Genomic DNA, 10,902 nt, shown 5'->3' on the forward strand with positions numbered 1-10,902 from the left:
TTATGGGCCGGTAGGGGCCTGCTGCGCCTACTGGTAGGCTCAGAAGGCTGTTATCATCCATCCACATGGTTAATCACCGACAAATACAGGAGAAGACTCCAGCTCCAATCTCAGAGGAATCCAGCTCGCCGGTAATCGGAAGTCTACTGAATGACGCAGTTGCGATATTTGACGACGTTGCAATATTTCGCGCTTGATCTTTGATAAGGTAAGAACATTTAAATGATAAAAAACGAGCATTTAAACGGTAATTAATTAATCAATAAGGGAAAACAATACATAAAATGTGTTTTAATGTTGCGTGACATGAATAACGTTATGAGATAACCGTATTGTGATATTTCGCGCTTGATATTTTCAGGTAAGAACGTTTAAAATGATAAAACCGATCATTTATACTGTAATTAATTAGTCAATAATGGAAAACACTACATAAAATGTGTTTTAATGTTGCGTGACATGAGTGTTGACATGAGTTAAGCGTATTACGATTATTTTGTAAACGTGAAACAGGCTAACTTAGGCCCTATTACGTTATTACGTTATTAGCCTATCATTACGTTAACTTACTTGCTTTAATTGAGCATTAAAGTTGCTAAATACGCATGTTTTTACGCATGAAGCTACTGGGGAAATTTAGTTTCTAGTTAAACGTAAAGTTAGCCTGAAAAATTACTTTTTCCACATTGTAAAGCAGCCTTAGCCTATTGCTTAATATTGTATGCTCGTTGATGCTTCACTGAAGCCATAATAGGCCTAACCTTACTCTTATTGACATATCTATCTATGGCACAAAATACATATCCCTTATCTGCATCCCATGTTCACTGATGTGTTTCTATCTTTTAGGCTGTGATAAGTACAGTTTGCACTTTGCTTATGTAATAATTGCCAAATATTTTGATTTCAGAAATGGGAAAAACAGTGAAGACCACACGTTCCAGGAGCGTTAAGATTAAGGTGGTGAGGAGGGGTATCGTTGGCCCAGCAAAGGTTTCTTACCTTAGTCAAGGTCTTCCCCAGCCCAACTCCAAACAGACCAACCCGACTATTACATCTCAACCGGCTGAACCTGATGATGTGGCACCGAACTGTAGTTCATGTTCTGAGAGTGCATACAGTAAGGCAAAGAAGAGAGAGCTTCATGCCTGGGATGCAGTCAAGGATGACATGCTTAAGGTGTCGTTTGAATGTTCAGCACCAATCGCTACCCAGTGTGTTGTCTGCCTAGAACATGCTGATTACAGGTGCATTGAGTGCAGCACCACGGCAGTGTTTTGTGAGGGTTGTCTGAAGAGGACTCACAGAAATTCACTGCATCTTTCTGATAAGTGGAATGTAAGAACAATACCATGCAGTCATACATACAGACAACATACTCACAGTAATTTAGATCAGATTTATTAGATAATTGTTCTTATTGAAGAATTGTTCTAGCATTATGTAGTATCAAGTGTCATGAGTAAGTAGTTTTAAAAAGATTGTTAGAGCTATCAATCTTTCTTACAGAATGTCTACTATGAGCCATCCTCCCTGGGGTTATTCCTATATTTACCTGAAAGCCATAGCACCCATGCTGTGTACACAAAGGACATGAAGGTCATTGTCAGCACAGGTTTGTCATTTTATATGATAAAGAATTTTAATGTATTTGATTTTCTTGACAAGTTAGGGAAGACTACAAGAGTAGCCTACATTATAAATTGGCCCTTCCGCCAAATAGGTGACATTTGCTTGCTGTATCTCTTGAAAATTTAGCATCTTTTTTTAACACAGAATCTAATACTACACATATTTACCTATTCAAAATGTGTATTGGTCACTCTCAGGCAACTTAAGTTATTACCCATTGTCCAAGCAGAAGATGGATGCATGTTTTCTCAGTCCATGTTACCAAAACTCATGTGCCATTTGAAAAGCATGTCAATTCATTTTCACTTCAAGAAAGTTTTTTTTTTTTTTTTTTAAGAAATGGTTGGTTATGTGTTCAAGATATTGATATTCGTGACTAAAATATAATATCATAGTGACCGGCAGTACTTTGAATTGAAATGTAGTCTATCCATGGCAGACAACTCTAAACAGAAGTGGAACCCCCTTGCATAAACTGACAATAAACTTTATTTCTCAGAATCCAAGGAAACAATTAATATCTATATTATTAGTTTGTAATATGAACACAGATAAAAATACCCTTCACATTTAATCTTAAATGTTAATCATTAAAAGAAAAGCATAACACGGTGAGTGTGAAAATACTTCCGAGGGGAACTACGTCTTTCGAACTAGGTGGCTTCAGTGATACCAGCGTCCATTATATTTAAATTTTAAAACATTAATTGTATTATGGAGAGGTTCTTACAAAAACCAGGCCCTACTTAACCAATGATGAAACAGATTTATATATAAAAAACATGTAGACTCAATTCAGTACAATAGAACTTTATTTGACCACATTGATGGTGCCAACAAACGACAACAATAAAGACAAATTGGGGTGAATGAAAACAACAAAAAGATCAGTTTTCATACAGGTTCATCAAGTGTATAAAAAAGTATGTAAAAAAGGTGCACATGTATGTATGTATTATGTGAGTGTGTGTGTATATTTGTAGGGATGGTTTGGGGGCCGTCAACACAGTAAAATCAACTAGTAACAAGATACATTTTGGAATGCAGAGGTTCAGGGTGTTTGCGTGGTGTTTTGACTCTGGCAGGGAAGGCACAAGTTCTTTTTAAAACCACATGCAGTGTGTGACCATGATTGGCACACTGTGCACTGTGACCATGAACGCCACTTCTTTCTTGCGTTCTTATTCTTGTCGTCAAAATGGATGCGGCAGACACAGCACACATTGTCTCCATCTACCAAAGGAAAAACACAAATATTTTGGAAGTCAAGCCAGTTAGTTGAAATACTCATCACCATATTCAAAGCAACATATAAAATGCAGCTTATTCATTTGTAACTGTTGCCAAATGCAAATGTGGATATTGCACATCAATTAATCTCAGATATTGCTAATGCTCATACATGTAAAGAAATGTACTGGACAACACCCTTTGCACTTTTGAGATGTTTTTATACGTTACTGCATGTTCTGCCTGGAATCTGCCCATTGAAATACTTAAAAGTGAATCTAGTTAAATGCTGTTATATCCTAAATGAAAGGATTGGAGGCTAATTTGTCACAGTATAATGTTTTTTTTTTCCACATTTTAAAATGTTTTAGTCTATTATTCTGTTTCCATATCTGTTCTTATTGTAGTATTGTAATCTGTTGAAACTGCTTGTTTATATCCAGGCTGCTGCTAGTCTTGGCCAGGTCTACTATGAGGAAGAGCTCATTTGTTATATTTTGTAACTTGTTAAAGGAGTAGTTCACTTTTAAAAGAACGTTTGCTGATAATTTACTCTCCCCCATGTCATCCAAGATGTCCATGTCTGTCTTTCTTCATTCGAAAAGAAATTAAGGTTTTTGATGAAAACATACCAGGATTTTCTCCATATAATGGACTTCAACAGGACCCAAACGGTTCAAGGTCCAAATGAGAGTTTCAGTGCAAACTGTTCAAAGGGCTTTAAACGACACCAGACGATGAATAAGGGTCTTATGTAGGACCCTTCGAGTCATGACTCGAAAAAAATATGTTCATTTTGATGAACGAGTTTGAACAGGAGAGTCACAAACGCGCATCACAGAACAGAGCAAGGCGAGCATTTGTGCTTATAAAACTAAAACTTTGTTATTTATTTTTGAAATGGCCGATCGTTTCGCTAGATAAGACCCTTATTCATCGTCTGGTCTCGTTTAAAGCCCTTTGAAGCTGCACTGAAACTCTCATTTAGACCTTGAACCATTTGGTTCCCACTGAAGTCCATTATATGGAGAAAATCCTGGATGTTTTCATCAAAAACCTTCATTTCTTTTCAACTGAAGAAAGAAAGACGTGGACATCTTGGATGACATGGGGGTGAGTAAATTATCAGCAAAAGTTTTTTCAAAAGTGAACTACTCCTTTAAGGCAATATATATGGTATAACAGTCACTTCCTGTTATATAAAAATAACCACAATGTGGAAAGATACCTTTATCTGCAGTCATCACGATGGCTACAGTAGTGGCTGTTTCTGCGGACTCTTCCATCTGCTGTGCACCTAAAGTACATAAAACAAAACACAATAATAACTTTCTAAATACATTTTTTTTTATCTTAATTACAAATTCATAATTCAAATTGTCGGCATTTATACTGTCAATAGATAATTAGTAAATCATTGATTAAAAAAAAGTTCTATTATTTGCATTTAAATCTCAACAGCCAATTCAAAATGTAAAATTATCAGAATACCAACCTTATATATGCTGTTTAATGTCACCTGGATAAATATTGTATCCATAAATTGTAATTTTCAAACAAGTGAGCTTTTCTCTTTGTGTAAAATGTCAATGGAAGACTAAGACAGTAGTTTTAATTAAGCTTGAACTTAAGCAATAACAAAAACTGATTTGTAACATTTGGTAAAATGTATTACGATTACATGAAATACCATTTTCACACATGGCCTCTAAAATTTCCTCCACCGACTTCGTCTGGATCCCATCCGCTGTGTCTGTTGATTTGAAAAGATTAAACCATCACACAAAGGTGAACATTTCATCTATTGATTAATTGTATTATTTCAATAATGTGTACAGTAGTCAAATGTGCTGTGTAATGACCAGTTACATATCTAGTTAATAATGCCTCAAAAGTTTTATGTAAAATATTTATTTAAAGATAAAATAAAAACAGCTCGGCGTACCTTCTGCATCCATGTGTTCTGACATCTCCTCTCCCAAGTCAGTGGGGTTGCATTGTGCTGCATCTGATTGATATATTTAGAAAAAAAAGAAAGACAGAAAAAACCCTTATTTAGCATGACCTTAACAAATAATTGGCCTTCCTGCAATAGTACTGGAGAAAAATAATGAATCACACAGCAGTGAATATATCAATGAAGGAATGTAATTCGAAGGAATTATATACATAGAATTGAATTAGTGAATAGTTTGATGAGCATAAAAAAAGTGAAAACCATTGCCAAGGGCCACAGTCACTAGTCATATTTAACTAAACATCTATAGGATATTTAGGATAATGACGAAACTGAGATACTGTCACATCCCTTACAAACTGTCAAAGACACATACAGAATCTATAACCTGAATCTGTTTCAATAAAATTTAATTTACATAGCATCAATTCATAACAAAAGTTCTCTCACAGCACTTTACAAACAGAGTAGGTCTAGACCATACTCTTTATAATATTGTTAACAAATACCCAACAATTCCCACCAAGAACAAGCACTACTGTAGGTGACGGAGGCAAGGAAAAACTTCTTTATAAAGGGGTCATATGATGGTTCTAAAAAATAACATTATTTTGTGTATTTGGTTTAATGCAATGCGTTTATGCAGTTTTAGGTTAAGAAAAGCCATTATTTTACACATACTGTACATTATTGTTGCTCGCTATGCCACTCCTTTCTGAAACATGTCAAATTTGTATAAAGCTCATCATTCCGAAAAGCATGGTGTGCTCTGATTGGCCAGAAATCCAGTCCATTGTGATTGGCCCAAATACCTTAAGCGCCTGATGGAAATATCGTGCTTAATACCATATCTGGAACATCAGCTTTGTTATCGTTGAAATGACAAAGACGTAGTCTGAGCTCTCCCAGGTGCTATAAACAGTCCTTCGGAAATGCGCAGCACACAGTCGAATATTTGGGTTGTACTGGAACAGTGTTGTAAATAAAGCTTTGCCACTGTTTTCTAACTGTGTCCTCTTTTGGAGAGCCAAACAAAGTAGTTGGACTTTCGCAACGAAAAACACAGCGTCTCCACGACATGCCGGCACGGATAAGAGTTATGCCTTCTTTGTGTATACATTTGGGTGGTGTTATGGAACTCTGCCCCCACATACTGACGTAGAGATTGAGTGTTTTGAGTGGAGATTGAGTGGGGGAAGTGTTTTAAGAAGGTGTGGCTGAGCCTTCACTTTTACAAAGAGTATCTCTTAAGGTTTGAGACTGATCTTTGTAACGCTACAGATCTTATACATGCACAAACAGCTACATAACATACTAAAGAGAAAGAAAAACAAAAAAAATCTAAGAGGCAGATACGTCAGAACCATGGCTCAGGGTGTGCGGCCATCTGGCTTGACCGGTTGCGGTGAAGGGACAGAGAGAGATGCAACGCCCCAAAATTCTACAAAGACTTACATGTAGGCCTGTATTATTCTTTAGTTAACTTATTTTCTCCACTTTGCATAGAGCCAAATGGTCTGCTAAAACACAAGTGGAGAAAGACACTGGTAATGGTAATGTCACTTACTTATTTCAAATTAAATCTCCTCTGCAGCTTTCAAAATTTCGACCAATTGGTTCCTTCCATAAAAGGAAGGCTTCCTGAGGGTAAGGCTTGTGGGCAGTCCAGCTACATTAATGGTCATGCTCTGATTTACCAGGGACTGGTAGGGGAGCCTCCCAGTACCTCCGGCTTCCTCTGAAATACACAAGCACACACATGCATGCACACGTTACACAATGTTACACAGTTGGACAATTGTGACTCTCCCCTCTAGTTGATAGCCAGTGTACAGGCTGCAAACAGACATTTTGGTAAGGTGTCAATCTAATGGTTGATGGGCACATTAGATAATTTAAATCATTTGATAATAATGCCATGGGTTCATGAAGGTATTAAAATTATTTGAAGTTATGCTTACTATATTTTTGGTTGAATAGATCTTGCACTTTTCCTACCAGAACACTGACATGTTCTCTGGTACTGGGTGTTGCGGGTGAGGAGCTGGCTACAGATGTAACAGACAACAATTATTTCATAAAACTGTATGATGTATATTTTCACTATTACAGGCCTGAGTCAATTTCTGTGGATTTGTATATAACCAATACCTTTGAAATGCAGTGCAAAGTTGTTCACTGTCTCTGTTGAATCAAGGAAATCAGTGGCTCCTTTGCTGCTCAGTTCAAACACCTCTAATGTGGACTTTTGGCGGTCAAATGATAAAATGGCTGTTTCCACACCCAAATCCTCAAGCTTGGACACCTTTACAATATTTAGAAGAAGACAACCACAAAAATAGTAAATACTTGATTATACACAAAACCTACTTTTAAAAATTCAACACACACTGAAGAAACAACTCATAACAGGGCTTGACAATATATGAAAACAGTGTTGTCACATGTGCCAAATATGTGGTCAAACACCACCCAGGGTTACATTAACTATAAATTAGTTGTTTACATAGAGTCCAAATGCAATCTTTTTTTCTCACAGTCATTTGTGACTCCTAATGCTTCAATTGACCACCTTGATGTGAATAGACTAGCCCAACCAGTAGGAATTTAGTTTGAGAGGGTAGTATAAGCCTTTGACAATTTCTTCAAAGTGAGAATTTTTGATGTTGATAGCCATGTAAACAACAATCTGCTGGAATATTTATTTGGGATGAATTCATTTGAAATTATGAAAAAAATCTACAGATCAACAATCCAGTTGTCTGTCACAATGTTCTGCTCACATCACAATTGCTGTCGATCATCCTTCCATCTAATACTATAATAATACCACAAGCCTAGCAAATGAAGCCATTTTCCAAACCTCTAACTTCAGCTTCTTAAGGTGCATTTTAATTCGGGCATCCCTCATCTCAGGGCTAAGGTCCTGTATCTGCCCATGTGCCCTCAGTGCTGCTGCCTCTTGAAAGTATTTTTGCTTTTCATCTTCACTCAATGAGGCCCACCTGCCCTTAATGTCATTCATTGTGCCTGAGGAAAAAATAGATGCACAGAAAACTTCACACTTTAGATTCAGCCTCCCTTTTTTTAAGTAAATTCATACAACGAAAATCTGTCCAACACACTGGTTTACTTGGGTTGTGAAACCCATTTCTCTGTAACAACTCTGTAAAAACAAGATAACATGTAAAGTAGATAACCTGATGATTCTTTTCAATACACACAGCAGTCTTACGTTGATGAATGCAACTTGTGTGAGTGAAGTACTTGCCAAATACTATCTTGAAAATCTGTTTCATGTCCCTTGTAAACCCCTGATGTCAACAGGGCCACATGTACAAACAAACCATTTAGTATAACAATTAAAAGCAGCCATTACATTTTGTCTCTCACCTTTGTTTTTGAATATGTCCCTACAAAAAAGATTGTAAGGCGACAGCTCTCTGAAATGAACTTTGGCCTTTGATTGCCGGGGTTCAGACGAAGCTCTTGTAATTTGTGATCTTTTGTAATTACCGATCCAGTTCTGAAAAACGAAAACAAAAAATAATGAAAGAGTATTACACAAATTAAACTGAATGTTAACAAAACACTTCATTTATACAAGCAGTGCAGCAGAATGATATATTTATTTGACATGTTGTTTGTTAGTGTGGCACTAAAGTGAAACTTACTTCTATGACAGTGGTGTCCAAACCAGTAGCAGATGCAGCTCTTGGAATTAATTCTGACCCAACTCGTGTCATTCCATCCTTAAAAAAGGATTTCAGGGTTTCCTTTTGATTCCCATTAATGGGAGTTCTCTCTTGTTGAATAACAACAAAGAAAGAAAAAGCTAGTCAGTAATAAATCAGTAATAAAAAACACAGTGTTGCAGATCATACCATCGCTCTCAGACACACTTGCCTAATGCTTCTAGATTAGCAACTGCAAGGCTTACCTCTCTGGGCCATCTTCAACCTAAAACATAAACAGAAAAAAATTGCACAAGACAGATTTGTGAACGGGCCCTTCTCTCTAAAAAGGCCCAAACCAAAATTTTGTATTGTTCAAAGACAGAGCATGGAAGTAATAAAGCAAACTTACCACATAAGTCCTTGCAATCCACTGGCCACTGATGCTGTAACTTAACTGTAAAGGGAGAGAAAAAGTTAGGTAAATAGATATTAATGTTACACAGGCAGGAAGACAGATAGATAAATAGATATTTTTTTTCAAGTTCAATGTCAAGGAGAGCAATAAATGACACACACACAGACACCACAGTCTATATTTACTTCTAGTAGATTGCCAGTCACGTTATTCGTCTTTTGCATGAATGTAATTGTAAGCTTCCTCGTGTGGGATCAAATCCATCCAAGCTTTTTTCAACCCCCCAAAACTTTTTTACATTATAGTCAAGATCCCAAGGTTCCCAAACAGTCATAAAATACGTCATGGGTTTGAATATTTCACTCAAGTCAAGAGTAAGGTTAGGCCTGGGCGTTAACGGGCGTACAATTTTTTTGCAATAGGCATATTACATAATATAGGCATAATTACAGTGTGGAAAAAGTAATTTTTCAGGCTAACTTTACGTTTAACTAGAAACTAAATTTCCCCAGTAGCTTCATGCGTATTTAGCAACTTTAATGCTCAATTAAAGCAAGTAAGTTAACGTAATGATAGGCTAATAACGTAATAACGTAATAGGGCCTAAGTTAGCCTGTTTCACGTTTACAAAATAATCGTAATACGCTTAACTCATGTCAACACTCATGTCACGCAACATTAAAACACATTTTATGTAGTGTTTTCCATTATTGACTAATTAATTACAGTATAAATGATCGGTTTTATCATTTTAAACGTTCTTACCTGAAAATATCAAGCGCGAAATATCACAATACGGTTATCTCATAACGTTATTCATGTCACGCAACATTAAAACACATTTTATGTATTGTTTTCCCTTATTGATTAATTAATTACCGTTTAAATGCTCGTTTTTTATCATTTAAATGTTCTTACCTTATCAAAGATCAAGCGCGAAATATTGCAACGTCGTCAAATATCGCAACTGCGTCATTCAGTAGACTTCCGATTACCGGCGAGCTGGATTCCTCTGAGATTGGAGCTGGAGTCTTCTCCTGTATTTGTCGGTGATTAACCATGTGGATGGATGATAACAGCCTTCTGAGCCTACCAGTAGGCGCAGCAGGCCCCTACCGGCCCATAATTATGAGCTGATAACCACTGATAACGCCCATTCAATCGAGTGATAACATTCGAAGCGGGTGCACCAACATGAAAAACAGAGCGCACACAGCGTGTATGCGCATCGCGGGTGCAGAATGATGTGCTCAAAGCAACATGGTGACTCTGTGTGCAGCGCTGCGCTGCATAAGTGCGTATTTAAAAGTTCACGTCACAAAGCGAAGAAATGTCGAGCGCACAAATCCTAGTGCGATTTGTTCCTTTGTTTCAGTTTTATATTCCAGTTATTGTCCGTTTGATGCCGATTCATAGTCCTTGTGATGTGTGTGTGATGATCTAGCAAGCACACGGTAGTGAGTCGTTTAAAAACAACAAACTCCAACAAAATAAAGTAATGTTATGCAAATCTACAGCCTTTTATCTACAGATCATGCATTATAATATGAATATATAATTTGGAGAGAGTTTTACCGTGCATCCAAGAGGCGCGCGCGCTGTTTGAATATGAATGGAGAATGATTGACAGCCGCAGAGGAGGGAAAACGAGTTTCCGTATATACTTTAATGATGTAAATAGACTTCTGTCCCTCACATTAAGCTATGGAATGACTTTAGATGACTTTGTCACCCAAACTGACGTAAAAAAAGCGAGAGGCGCCGAAAAGCGCGCTGTTTGCATCCCTGCTTGTCAAAACGTGGCAAAGACACATCAAAAAGCTGCTGTAACAGTAGCTATACTGTAACCATTTGGCACTTAAAAAGCACGTCACGACACATAATGCCCCGTCTTCTTTTACTAAAGAATATTTTTGACTTATTTATGAAATGCATAACTGATGCTACTAAAATTTATTCTGGCCGTTGGGGTGGCCAGTGGGGTGGCCAGG

At 37.1% G+C, this 10,902-nt stretch overlaps 1 pseudogene; it reads right to left on the reverse strand.

Annotated features, from left to right (window-relative positions):
• Positions 1-2,680: 2,680 nt before the first annotated feature.
• LOC130090999 (uncharacterized) lies at positions 2,681-9,085 on the reverse strand (annotated as a pseudogene).
• Between the last annotated feature and the right edge of the window lie 1,817 nt (positions 9,086-10,902).

The sequence above is a fragment of the Rhinichthys klamathensis genome, unplaced genomic scaffold (assembly GCF_029890125.1).
Source record: "Rhinichthys klamathensis goyatoka isolate OS25496 unplaced genomic scaffold, OSU_Roscu_1.1 h1tg000157l_1, whole genome shotgun sequence".
Taxonomy (NCBI): domain Eukaryota; kingdom Metazoa; phylum Chordata; class Actinopteri; order Cypriniformes; family Leuciscidae; genus Rhinichthys; species Rhinichthys klamathensis.